We start from the raw sequence: 15105 nt of genomic DNA, 5'->3' as shown, positions 1-15105 counted from the left end.
TTTCAAAATTTTGACTGTACATATGTATACTAGTACATATGCTTTCATATTCTACTTCTTTATATTCGTCACTTATTCAACAAATCTTCATTGAGTGCATATGCTAGGCACTGTGAACACAGAGATCAAGCCATGATCCCTTCTTTCAAGGAGCTTTCAGTCTAGATAGGAAAAAATAAATAAAAAGAAAATTAAACTATAGTGTGATAAGTACAGTAGGAATGGAAAAGGGGGAAAGGAGGTTTCATGAGAAACGTAAAAAATAGTTGGGAAGAATCTCGAAGTAGATGATTCCTGTGATTGGCTTCTTTGAAGAAAATATGGATCAACCATTTAAGAAAGAAAAAAGAATATTACAAGCAAAAGAAGCATTTGCAAAAGCAAGAAACATAAATTAATATGCTATGTTTTAGGTGTTACAAGTAATTTAGTATTAGTAGAGCATAGTGTATAGGAATATGGTAACGTATCTAGAAGTCAGGGGCCAGAAACCCACTAAATATTATGTTGACATTAGATTTTAATACTGAAGGGGATAGAAAAACACAAAAAGGTTTTAAGTAGACAGCAATGATCAGATCCACATATTAAAGAGATAAATCTGCAGGAGTTTCAAGACTGGGTAAAATGGGTAACAGGATGATGACATCAAAGGTGGCTGCAGTGGTCTACATCAGGGGTCCCCAACGCCTGGTGCCAAAAAGGTTGGGGAACGCTGGTCTACATGGTAATAACAAGGGTCCTACTGAGGTATTACCACTGGAGATGGAGCCATGTCAACAATAGAACTGGCAGGACTCAGTAACCAATTGGAAGTCTCTGGCCTAGGGATAGAAGTATTTTATGATGACCTCAAGAGTTCTTGCTTGGTGAACTGGTTGATGTAGGAAAAAAGAGGATGTGAGAAAGATTTATTAATTATCGTCTGATAAATGCAGTTATGGAAATTTTGAATTTGATGGGCTTACAGTTTTATCCAATCAGATCACTCTAATGAAGAGTTTAATTTGTAGATTTTATCTAAGAGGAAAGACTTAGACTGGAGATAAGCAATTTGTTATTGAAAACAATGTGTATTCTTCTAGTTGGGGGGAGTTATGTGTGATATATGTCCATTAAATCACCCCTTTGGATTTTTATGAAGAAAAATATTTATATTTGCTTTGCCAATATTTTGTTTAGGATTTTGTACCTATGTTCTCAAGTAAGGGTGCTTTTTTAGTTTCTCTTTTTTTGTTGTTTTAGATTATCCTTATCTAATGTTATTATTAAAGTTATGTTTGCCTCATGAAGATTGAGAGATTATTTCTTTTTCTCTCTCTGTGAGGATTATATTAAAATTGGATTATTTATTCTTGGATATTACCATCTCAGGTATTTTCTTTGTCAGAAGACGTTTAACACATTCAACTTCTCTAATGATTTTTAAAACTATTCAAATTGTATATATATACTATATATATTACATATGTGTATATAATATACATTATATATATAGTTATAGGTCTTACATTTATAAAGTTTTATATATATAGTTGTCAATTTTAACATATTGCTTTAAAATGAATATATCTATTTCATCTAAATTCTCTAATACACAGGTATGCAATTGTCCATAATATCCTTTTAATCTTTTTTTAATCTCTGAAATATCTATAGTTAGGTCTCTCTTCCCAACCTTAATGTTGTTTATTTCAATTAAGGCAACAATAAAATTCACAAACCAAACCAATATACTTTTGAGAATGAAAGGAGATGCTATTACTTATACCATAACAACAGGTGTCACTCTAGAGTATCACAGCAAGATGGGACACATGGCCTCTGGGTGAATATCTAGTTAGCTTCATATTCTTGATATTTGGCAGTGACACTTGTTTTTTTTCTGAAATTTCTTTTAATTTAACCATTCTCGTGGTTGTGCCATGCAAAATGTTTTTATAAAAAATAAAATTAGGCACATCATTTAAAATTAAATATTCAATGCAATGAAAGGATGCTGTTATCCGTATTTTATAGGCAGCCTGTTCTAAATACTAATTATTAAATAAGATTATATGTAACTTCTTTATGAAAATCTAGAAGATTTTCTATATTACAATTGATAAGAAATGAATAGGTAGATAGCATTCATTGAGGATTTACTGTATGTGAACCTCAAGTAATCCTCATTAAAATGTGTCCAATATTATCCCCACTTGAAAGACAATAAAGCCTGAGGCTAATTTTGCTCACAGTCACATAGTTGAGAAGTGATGGAACTATGATCCAACTTGGGTCTCTGAATTTTTCCAACTCAGAGTTACTATTTAGGATACTAAAAATTCCCAATAATAAGTAAATAATCATTCTATATTCAAAAAACTTTTTCAAAATATAATGAGCTGTGAAACATCTTTTTAATATTAAAAAAACTGCCTTTGGTTGTCTTATTAGCATTAGTGAAATATTATTCATTGAAAAATTTTAAGTTATCTATTCCATATTAAGATATATAAATGCCTAGGAATTCTTCCATTAATGTTTGAGAACTTTCAATCACTCATTCATTTAAGCTAAACCTCAGAATGAAGCACATTCTACTGACAGTGCTAAGTAAAGTTCTGATTGCTAGACATACAATGTTGAACTAAAGAGAGACATCTCCCACTTTCAAGGAGCTTTAATTGTAGAGGGAGAGCAGAAAATAATGCAGTAAGCCAACATATAATGAAATTTAAAGTAGTAATTAGTTCTAGAAATAAATAACAATGAAGTAGTATGAAAGCATAAAGAGAGACCAACATGGATGTGACCATAGATCAGACCTGAATGAACCAATGGAGAAAGTCCTGTGAAATTCTGTAGCTAGCATGCCAGGCCAGGGGAATAGAATGTGCAAAGGCCTCCCACAGGTGGAAAACAGACAAGTGCTTTCAGTTTGGCAGCAAGACAGTAAGCAACAAGCATGGCAGGGAATAAATTTAGAGAGGTAAGATATAAGATCCCACTCAAAATGAAATGTTAAACATTTTCTGTTTTGTTTATTACTGAGAACTATGCACAGTATGCTCCTTACCATCTCTGACCACTTGTTATCCTTCAAATTCATGACATTCCTGCTATCGCTGGTACTCTGGAAGAAGCAAAATATACTTGGTAGTAAGAGGCTGTATATCCTCTTCAGAACAGAAGCTGAAGGGAGATTGATAGATGCAGGACAGATAGGAGAGACACATCCCAAATTGAGGGTCGATAATGACTTTGCAGTGTGTCAATTTCTCTAGGCTAAACTATGCTCCCAAGAATTCTTTCTAGTATGTGCCTGGATGGGGAATAAAGGACAGTTCAAAAAATATTCTTTTGCAATGGTTTGAAGAATGAAAGTAGCCGTGTGCACGTGTGCACGCGTGCACACACACACAGCTTCTCCCAGTCAAACGAATCTTCAGTTGTTGCTCTGAAGGGAGTTTTGCAGATGTAATTACCATTCCTAATCAGTTGACTTACTTACTTTATTTATTTATTTGTTGGGGTATAGTTGCTTTACAATGTTGTGTTAGTTTCTGCTGTACAGTGAAGTGAATCAGCTATACATATACATATATCCCCTCCTTTTTGGATTTCCTTCCCATTTAGGTCACCACAGAACACTGAGTAGAGTTCCCTGTGCTATACAGCAGGTTCTCATTAGTTATCTATTTTATACATAGCAGTGTATATATGTCAATCCTGATCTCCCAATTCATCCCACCCTGCCTTTCCCCCCTTGGTGTCCATATGTTTATTCTCTACGTCTGTGTCTCTATTTCTGCTTTGCAAATAGGTTCATCTGTGCCATTTTTCTAGATTCCACATATATGCGTTAATATATGATATTTGTTTTTCTCTTTCTGACTTACTTCACTCTGTAAGACAGTCTCCAGGTTCATCCACGTCTCTATAAATGACCCAATTTCATTCCTTTTAATGACTGAGTAATATTCCATTGTATATATGTACCACATCTTCTTTATCCATCCATCTATTAATGGACATTTAGGTTGCTGTTTTTTAAGTATAATTGACCTACAACACTATGTTAGTTTCTGTTACACAACATAGCGATTCGCTATTTCTATGCATTTTAAAATGATCTCCATGGGAAGTCCATACAAATCTTTGTATGTCACCATACAAGATTTTACATAGTTATTGACTATATTCCCCACACTGTACATTTCATACCCATGACTCATTTGTTGGCAACTGGAAGTTTGTACCTCTTAATCTCCCTCACCTATCCTTCCTGATGATTACGTTTCAAAGGAATGGCTCTCAGATCCTTGAGAAAGACACTTCTGAGTTGTAGCGGATACATATTCACAGTTGTAAGCTCTTTTGAGTAAATGCTCTAAAAAAAGTAGGTCAGGGTCCTGTCATCAGGCTGGACCAAACAGAAAATTGTCCTTGCAGTGTTGAGATTTCTCAAGCAGGTTTTTTAATGGGGGTAGGGGTGGGGTCAATGGGGAATTGGGGGTCACCCTAGGGGCTTGGCAAGTCTCTTGGTGCAGGGGTTTGGACAGAGTTATGTGCTGAGACTTCTGCAATTCTCGTTAGTCCATTTTCTACAATCTCTATGCTCCTCCCTATACTTACTGCTGCTGTTTTTGTTCCAGCTGTTATAATATCTGCCCTGGATAATTGCAATAGCCTCATAAGTGATTTTCCTACAGTGGCAGTTTCAAAGGAGTTTGGAGTGGGTGGAATAATCTTCATCAGTCATCTCACCCTTCAAAAAGCATTCAATATAATAATATGTGCTTGTTATGTAAAGGCAGCTTTCAATATATCCTTCAACCCCTACTAACACCAGGGTTCACCAGCCACATTGCTCCCTTAAACCACTCTTTTATAGAAAGTCACTGTCTCCCTGATGCTAGTCTCCATTTCCTTCTCCAAACCATCACACTTTTGCCCTTTCTCACTACCTCCCTCAAGTTCCATGTGGAAAAGGTGAAGAAATGGAGAAGGGATGAAGAAGAAAAGGGGAAGAAGTCGGGAGATGGGGAAAGGGAAGGAAGAGAGAAGAAAGGAGAAGAGGAAAGAAGAGGAAAAGAGGTAGAAGAAAAGGGGAAGAAGTCCGGAGATGGGGAAAGGGAAGGAAGAGAGAAGAAAGGAGAAGAGGAAAGAAGAGGAAAAGAGGTAGAAGAAAAGGGGAAGAAGTCCGGAGATGGGGAAAGGGAAGGAAGAGAGAAGAAAGGAGAAGAGGAAAGAAGAGGAATAGAGGTAGGAGGATGGGAGTGGAAGAAAGGGATTTGAAAAAGATTGAGGAACTAAACCAATTTAAGAGTTGATTCCAGAGAATAAATAAGACTGTTGATACAATGCATTCCTATACGGTCTAGAAGTTAAGATACTGGTTTTCACCCAAGTATCATTGGTGCTTATTTTTACATTTTCATTAAAGAGTCTTACATAGATAGGAGATGAAAGTTACTTTTTATTTATGTCAAGTTAATTTTTAAACTTTTTATTATAGGTTCTTTTCCGAAGGTGTTGATTAAGCTCTGTGGAGTTATTCATGCGTTTGTGCAACAAATATTTATTGAACAGTGCCAGAAACTGTGTTAGACACTAGAGATACAAACATTCCTTTATTTCAGGTACCACTGCCTGTCGGATGCTTATATCTGTCGGATGCTTATATCTAACACCTCAGCTTCACTATACTCATACACACTTATACACACACATACAAACATATCAGAATTCCATCTGTCCAGATACCACCCCATATTTTTTTAACCATCCATCTCAGCAAGAAAAAGTAATATAGAGCCCCTAAGATCCAATAAGATGTGTTTCCTTTTATTCCCTAAATTCATTCTAGTCACCTTATCCTCAACCACACCCATGGGTCTCCAATTCCAAAGTGTCCCTCATAACTTCCCTGCCTTTCTTCTCCTCCACCCTTCCCTTCTTCCTCTGTTCCCATAGCTCACTGTTACTGCCCAGAGTCCCATGAGCTTATTCCTACATCCTGTGGGCAGCTCTTTCTTCCCCATTCCCACTCCTTTGCTTGAAATATCAGGAAATAATCTTTCAGTTAACTAGACTTAAGTATTTGATGAATGAAAGTCTAATGGAGGGACTTCTGGTTTCCTGCCCAGCATGTAAGGAGCTTATGAATTGCTACACAATACTAGCAACAAGTAAAAGGCTGAGCAAACTGAAAAACCTACAAGACTTCTTGGATTCATCAGAGACAATGAAGTCACAGGGCAAACTGTTTCCATTAAAATTGTAGAGAGAGATGGATGGATACAGAGAATGATAACTCTCCAGAGCAGAAACCCACACAGAGACCTCTGTGGGAATTGCCACCAAGGTAGGAAAACCTGAATTGTAATTGACAATTTGCTGGAGGCTCAGTGTGGACAAATCTGAAAGTTAAAAACTCCAGAGCAGCCTAGTCATAGTGGGAGGCTCCACATTTTTGTGAGTTTTATCCCCAGGAATTCTACCAGGTCCTCACAGTGAATACCTCCTGCTACTGGCAGTGGGAGAGGAAAAGTAACCATTTTGAAATAAACTAGAACTTTATGTTCTTCTTAACAAGGCCTCTCATCAGGAGAATCTATTTTACTGGAGCATAACCTACTGGAGTTTTATCAGTGCCTTGCCTACCTGAGGGAAATTTTTGAACTACTCAACTGTGAATTTAAAATAACTATGATTAGTATACTAAGAGCTCTAATGGAAAAATAGATAATATGCAATAACAGATACATGATCTAAGCAAAGAGATGGAAATTTTTAATGAAGAATAAAAAAATGCTTGAGATCAAAAGCACTGTAACAGAAATGAAGAACGCCTTGTTTGCACTCATTAGTAGAGTAGACCTGGCTGAGGAAAGAATCTCTTACCTGGAGGATATGTAAAAAGAAACTTCCAAAGCTGAAAAGCAAAGAGAAAAAAAGACTAAAAGAATAACAATAATATCCAAGGACTGTGGGATAACTACAAAAGGGGTAATATACGCATAATGGGAATATCAGAAGGAGAAGAAAAAGAGAAAGAAGCGGAAGCAATATTTGAAGCAATAACGACTGAGAATTTTTCCTAACTTCATGTCAGACACCAACTCACAAATTCAGGAAGCTCAAAGAACACCAAGCAGGATAAAGGCCAAGAAAAGAAAAATAATAAAAGACTACTCCTAAGTATATCATTTTAAAATTACATAAAAATCAAGGATAAAGAAAGAAATCTCTAGAGAAGCCAAAGAAACCCCCCACACCTTATCTATAGAAGATAACTGATAAGAATTACAACTCACATCTCCTCAGAAACCTGCAAGCAAGAAGAGAGTGGAGTGAAATAGTTCAAATGTTGAGGGGAAAAAACCCACCAACCTAGAACTCTGTACCCTACAAAATTATTCTTCAAAATGAAGGAGAAATAAAGACTTTTGAGACAAACAAAAATCAGAGGAAATTTGTGACCAGTAGATCTGCCTTGCAAGAATTGTTAAAAGAAGATCTTCAAAGAGAAGGAAAATGATATAGTTCAGGAACTCAGATATAGATAAAGAAGGGAAGAACATTAAAAATAGAATAAGTGAGAATTTATTTTTCTTACTCTAACTGATTTGCTAGATAGCATTTTTTTCAAAATAATAATAGCAGTAATATATTTGTTGATTATAACATATATAAAAGAAATGAATAACAGCAATGAGACAAAGAATGGAAGAAAAGAATTAGGAGTATTTTGTTATTATAAGTTACTTGTACTGCTATACAGTGAAGTAGTATAGTGTTATTTAAAAGTGAAATTGGATTAGTTGTAAAAGTATATTGCAAAATCTAGGTCACCACTAAAATAAATTTTAAAAGAAATAAACTTAATATGCAAAGAAAGGAGAGAACATGGAATGAATTAAAACCACAAATGGCAGAAAAAGAGTGGAAAACAAAAATGGGAAAAAAGAACAAGGACAATAAGTAGAAAACAGTAAAAAGTATGGTAGATCTTAATCCAGTAAATCAATAATCATTTTTCAAGTTGATGGCATAGGGCCTCCCTGGTGGCGCAGTGGTTAATAATCCACGTGCCAATGCAGGGGACACGGGTTTGATCCCTGGTCCGGGAAGATCCCACATGCCACGGAGCAACTAAGCCTGTGCACCACAACTACTGAGTCTGTACTCTAGAGCCCGTGAGCCACAACTACTGAGCCTGCACACCACAGCTACTGAAGCCCGCATGCCTAGGGCCCCTGCTCCACAACAAAAGAAGCCACCACAATGAGAAGCCCGAGCACCACAACAAAAAGTAGCCCCGCTCACTGCAACTAGAGAAAGCCCGCGTACAACAATGAAGACCCAATGCAGCTAAAAATAAAGTAAATAAAATAAATAAATTTTAAAAAGAGAAAATTGCACAATTTAAAATAAATAGGTTACATCTCATACATTCTTGTGCCTTTGAAAAAAACAAAAGTTGATGATATAAATCAAGCAAGAAGACACAGGTTTTCAGAATGGATCAAAAAACAAGATCCAAGTACATGTTGTTATAGGGAGGAAAAGGTTTTCCTTAACCCTCTCAGGGACCATGGTTGGATCTGAATATTAAATTAACAATTGCAGGCTAGCAAAGGAAAAGCATGAAATTTAATATGTTTTATGTGACACGGGAGATTTCATAAGGAAATAAGTACCCGAAGAAACACTTAGACCTCAGCATTATTTTTCTTAATATCTTTATTGGAGTATATTGCTTTACAATGGTGTGTTAGTTTCTGCTTTATAAAAAAGTGAATCAGTTATACATATACATATGTTCCCATATCTCTTCCCTCTTGCATCTCCCTCCCTCCCACCCTCCCTATCCCACCCCTCTAGGTGGTCACAAAGCACGGAGCTGATCTCCCTGTGCTTTGCGGCTGCTTCACACTAGCTATCTATTTTACATTTGGTAGTGTATATATATCCATGCCACTCTCTCACTTCGTCCCAGCTTACCATTCCCCCTCCCCTTGTCCTCAAGTCCATTCTCTATCTCTGCATCTTTATTCCTGTCCTGCCCCTAGGTTCTTCAGAACTTTATTTTTTTTTTTTTTTGTAGATTCCATACGGTATTTGCTTTTCTCTTACTGACTTACTTCACTCTGTATGACAGACACTAGGTCGATCCACCTCACTACAAATAACTCAATTTCGTTTCTTCTTATGGCTGAGTAATATGCCATTGTATATATGTGCCACACCTTCTTTATCCATTCATCTCTCAATGGACACTTAGGCTGCTTCCATGTCCCGGCTATTGTAAATAGTGCTGCAATGAACACTGTGGTACATGACTCTTTTTGAATGATGGTTTTCTCAGGGTATATGCCCAGTAGCGGGATTGCTGGGTCCTTTGGCAGCTCTATTTTTAGTTTTTAAGGAACTTTCATACTGTTCTCCATAGTGGCTGTATCAATTTACATTCCCAACAACAGTGCAAGAGAGTTCCCTTTTCTCCACACCCTCTCCAGCATTTATTGTTTGTAGATTTTTTGATGACGGCCATTCTGACTGGTGTGACATGATACCACATTGTAGTTTTGATTTGCATTTCTCTAATGATTAGTGATGTTGAGCATCCTTTCATGTGTTTGTTGGCAATCTGTATATCTTCTTTGGAGAAATGTCTCTTTAGGTCTTCTGCCCATTCTTGGACTGGGTTGTTCGTTTTTTTGATATTGAGGGGCATGAGCTCTTGTATATTTTGGAGATTAATCCTTTGTCACTTGTTTCATTTGGAAATATTTTCTCCCATTCTGAGGGTTGTATTTTCGTCTTTTTTATGGTTTCCTTTGCTGTGCAAAAGCTTTTAAGTTTCATTAGGTCCAATTTGTTTATTTTTGTTTTTAGTTCCATTTCTCCAGGAGGTGGGTCAAAAAGAATCTTGCTGTGATTTATGTCATAGAGTGTTCTGTCTATGTTTTCCTCTAAGAGTTTTATAGTGTCTGGCTTTACATTTAGGTCTTTAATCCATTTTGAGTTTATTTTTGTGTATGGTGTTAGGGAGTGTTCTAATTTCATTCTTTTACATGTAGCTGTCCAGTTTTCCCAGGACCACTTACTGAAGAGACTCTCTTTTCTCCATTGTATATTCTTGCCTCCTTTTTCAAAAATAAGGTGACCATATGTGCGTGTGTTTATCTCTGGGCTTCCTGTCTTGTTGCATTGATCTATATTTCTGTTTTAGTGCTAGTGCCATACTGTCTTGATTACTGTAGCTTTGTAGTATAGTCTGAAGTCTGGGAATCTGATTCCTCCAGCTCTGTTTTTCTTTCTCAAGATTGCTTTGACTATTTGGGGTCTTTTGTGTTTCCATAGAAATTGTGAAAAAAATTTTTCTAGTTCCGGGAAAAATGCCATTGGTAATTTGATAGTGATTGCATTGAATCTGTAGATTGCTTTGGGTAGTATAGTCATTTTCACAATGTTGATTCTTCCAATCCAAGAACATGCTATATCTCTCCAACTATTTGTATTATCTTTAATTTCTTTCATCAGTGTCATGGTTTTCTGCATACAGGTCTTTTGTCTCCTTAGGTAGGTTTATTCCTAGGTATTTTATTCTTTTAGCTGCAATGGTAAATGGGAGTGTTTCTTTAATTTCTCTTTCAGATTTTTCATCATTAGTGTATAGGAATGCAAGAGATTTCTGTGCATTAATTTTGTATCCTGCTACTTTACCAAATTCATTGATTAGCTCTAGCAGCTTTCTGGTAGCATCTTTAGGATTCTCTATGTATAGTATCATGTCATCTGCAAACAGTGACAGTTTTACTTCTTCTTTTCCGATTTGGATTCCTTTTATTTCTTTTTCTTCTCTGATTGCTGTGGCTAGAACTTCCAAAACTATGTTGAATAATAGTGGTGACAGTGGGCAACCTTGTGTTTTTCCTGATCTTAGTGGAAATGGCTTCAGTTTTTCACTATTGAGGACGATGTTGGCTGTGGGTTTGTCATATATGGCCTTTATTATGTTGAGGTAAGTTCTCTCTTTTCCTACTTTCTGGAGAGTTTTTAATCCTAAATGAGTGTTGAATTTTGTCAAAAGCTTTTTCTGCATCTATTGAGATCATCATATGTTTTTTCTCCTTCAAGTTGTCAATATGTTTTATCACATTGATTGATTTGTGTATGTTAAAGAATCCTAGCATCCCTGGGATAAACCCCACTTGATCATGGTATATGATCCTTTTAATGTGCTGTTGGATTCTGTTTGCTAGTATTTTGTTGAGGATTTTGCATCTATGTTCATCAGTGATATTGGCCTGTCATTTTCTTTCTTTGTGACATCTTTGTCTAGTTTTGGTATCAGGGTGATGGTGTCTTCATAGAGTGAGTTGGGGAGTGTTGCTCCATCTGCTATATTTTGGAAGAGTTTGAGAAGGATAGGTGTTTGCTCTTCTTTAAGTGTTTGATAGAATTCGCCTGGGAAGCCATCTGGCCCTGGGTCTTTGTTTGTTGGAAGATTTTTAATCACAGTTTCAATTTCAGTGCTTGTGATTGGTCTGTTTATATTTTCTGTTTCTTCATGGTTTAGTCTCGTAATGTTGTACTTTTCTAAGAATTTGTCCATTTCTTCAAGGTTGTCCATCTTATTGCCATACAGTTGCTTGTAGTAATCTCTCATGATCCTTTGTATTTCTGCAGTGTCAGTTGTTAATTCTCAGTTTTCATTTATAATTCTATTGATTTGAGTCTTCTCCCTTTTTTTTCCAGATGAGTCTGCCTAATGGTTTATCGATTTTGTTTATCTTCTCAAAGAAGCAGCTTTTAGTTTTATTGATTTTTGCTATTGTTTCCTTCATTTCTTTTTCATTTATTTCTAACCTGACCTGTATGATTTCTTCCCTTCTGCTAACTTTGGGGTTTTTTTGTTCTTCTTTCTCTAATTGCTTTAGGTGTAAGTTTAGGTTGTTTGTTTGAGATGTTTCTTGTTTCTTGAGGTAGGATTTTATTGCTATAAGCTTCCCTCTTAGAACTGCTTTTGCTGCATCCCATAGGTTTTGGGTCATCATGTTTGCCTTGTCGTTTTTTCTAGGTATTCTTTAATCTCCTCTTTGTTGTCTTCAGTGATCTTTTGTTTATTTAGTAGTGTATTCTTTAGATTCCATGTGTTTGTATTTTTTAGAGATTTTTTTCCTGTAATTGATATCTAGTCTCATAGCATTGTGGTCAGAAAAGATACTTGATACAATTTCAATTTTGTTAAATTTACCAGGGGTTGATTTGTGACCCAAGATATGATCTATCCTGGAGAATGTTCCATGAGCACTTGAGAAGGAAGTGTATTCTGTTGTTCTTGGTTGGAATGTCCTATAAATATCAATTAAGTCCATCTTGTTTAATGTATCATTTAAAGCTTGTTTTTCATTATATATTTTAATTTTGGATGATCTGTCCATTGGTGAAAGTGGGGTGTTAAAGTCCCCTACTATGATTGTGTTACTGTCGATTTCCCCTTTTATGGCTGTTAGCATTTGCCTTATGTACTGAGGTGCTCCTATATTGGGTGCATCAATATTTACAATTGTTACATCTTCTTCTTGGATTGATCCCTTTATCATTATGTAGTGTCTTTCTTTGTCTCTTGTAATAATCTTTATTTTAAAGTCTATTTCGTCTGATATGAGAATTGCTACTCCAGCTTTCTTTTGATTTCCATTTGCATGGAATATCTTTTCGTCATCTCAATTCACTCTGTATGTGTCTCTAGGTTTGAAGTGGGTCTCTTGTACACACCATATATATGGGTCTTGTTTTTGTATACATTCAGCCATTCTATGTCTCTTGGTTGCAGCATTTAATCCATTTACATTTAAGGTAGTTATCGATATGTATGTTCCTATTCCCATTTTCTTATTTGTTTTTCGTTTTTGTAGGTCTTTTCCTTCTCTTGTGTTTCCTGCCTAGAGAAGTTCCTTTAGCATTTGTTGTAAAGCTGGTTTGGTCGTGCTGAATTCTCTTAGCTTTTGTTTATCAGTAAAGGTTTTAATTTCTCCATCAAATCTGAATGAGATCCTTGCTGGGTAGAGTAATCTTGGTTGTCAGTTTTTCCCTTTCATCACTTTAAATATATCCAGCCACTCCCTTCTGGCTTGTAGAGCTTCTGCTCTAAATTCAGCTGTTAACCATATGGGGATTCCCTTGTATGTTATTTGTTGCTTTTCCCTGGCTGCTTTTAATATTTTTCTTTTATGTTTAATTTTTGATAGTTTGATTAATATGTGTCTTGGTGTGTTTCTCCTAGGATTTATCCTGTATGGGACTCTCTGCACTTCCGGGACTTGATTGACCATTTCCTTTCCTATATTAGTTAAGTTTTCAACTATAATCTCTTCAAATATTTTCTCAGTTCCTTTATTTTCTCTTCTTCTGGGACCTCTATAATTTGAATGTTGGTGTGTTTAATGTTGTCCCAGAGGGCTCTGAGACTGTCCTCAATTCTTTTAATTCTTTTTTCTTTTTTCTGCTCTGTGGTAGTTATTTCCACTATTTTATCTTCCATGTTACTTATCCCTTCTTCTCACTCAGTTATTCTGCTATTGATTCCTTCTGGAGAATTTTTAATTTCATTTATCATGTTGTTCATCATTGTTTGTTTGCTCTTTAGTTCTTCTATGTCCTTGCTTAATGTTTCTTGTATTTTCTCCATTCTATTTCCAAGATTTTGGATCATCTTTACTATCATTACTCTGAATTATTTTTCAGGTAGACTGCCTATTTCCTCCTCATTTGTTTGGTCTGGTGGGTTTTTACCTGCTCCTTCATCTGTTGTGTATTACTCTGTCTTCTCATTTTGCTTCACTTACTGTGTTTGGGGTCTTATTTTTACATGCTGCTGGTTTGTAGTCCCCGTTTTTATTGGTTTCTGCCCCCAGTGGCCAAGGTTTTTTCAGTGTTTTGTGTAGGCTTCCTGATGGAGGGGACTGGTGTATGTGTTCTTGTGGATGAGGCTGAGTCTTGTCTTTCTGGTGGGCAGGACTGCACCTGGTGGTGTATTTTGGGGTGTCTGTGACCTTATTATTATTTTAGGCAGCCTCTCTGCTAATGGGTGTGTTTGTGTTCCTGTCTTGCTAGTTGTTTGGCATAGGGTGTCCAGCACTGTAGTTTGCTGGTCATTGAGTGGAGCTAGGTCTTAGCGTTGAGATGGAGATCTGTGGGAGAGCTTTCACGCCTGATATTACGGGGAGCCAGGAGGTCGCTGGTGGACCAATGTCCTGAACTCAGCTCTCCCACCTAAGAGGCACAGGCTTGACACCCGGATGGAGCAGCAAGACCCTGTCAACCACACAGCTGAGAAGAAAAGGGAGAATAAAAGAAAGAAAGAAGGAAAGAAAGAAAGAAAGAAAGAAAGAAAAGAAAGTTATTTTTAAAAATTAAAAATTATTAAAAATTAAGAAGTAATAAAAAAAAGAAAAAGAAAGAAGCTAGCAACCAAACCAAAAAACAAATCCACCAATGATAACAAGCTCTAAAAATTATTAAAACAAAAAACAAAAAAACGTACAGACAGAACCCTAGGACAAGTGGTGAAAGCAAAGCTGTACAGACAAAAATCACAGAAAGTCCACCGCCTCATTTTGGGATGATTCTTTTTCTATTCTCTTATTCCAGAGATTCAGGGTACATCAAGTTGATTGTGGAGATTTATTCCGCTGCTCCTGAGGCTGCTGGGAGTAATTTCCATTTCTCTTCTTTGTTGGCACAGCTCCTGGGGTTCAGCTTTCGATTTGGCCCTGCCTCTGCGTGTCAGTCACCTGAGGGCATCTGTTCTTCACTCAGACAGGACGGGGTTAAAGTAGCAGCTGATTAGGGGGCTCTAGCTCACTCAATTCAGGGGAGGCGGCGAGGGGAGGTGTATGGAATGCGTGGTGAGCCTCCGGCGGCAGAGACTGGTGTGACATTGCACCAGCCTGAGGCAAGCTGTGTGTTCTCCTGGGGAAGCTGTCCCTGGGTCACGGGACCCTGGCAGTGGCGGGCTGCACAGGCTCCCAGGAGGAGAGGTGTGGATAGTGACCTGTGCTTGCACACAGGCTTCTTGGTGGCGGCAGCAGCCACATTAGAGTTTCA

The sequence above is a fragment of the Balaenoptera ricei genome, chromosome X (genome assembly GCF_028023285.1).
Source record: "Balaenoptera ricei isolate mBalRic1 chromosome X, mBalRic1.hap2, whole genome shotgun sequence".
In the NCBI taxonomy this organism is placed as follows: domain Eukaryota; kingdom Metazoa; phylum Chordata; class Mammalia; order Artiodactyla; family Balaenopteridae; genus Balaenoptera; species Balaenoptera ricei.
The sequence above is the reverse complement of the archived record's forward strand: the minus strand, read 5'-3'. Positions refer to the sequence as shown.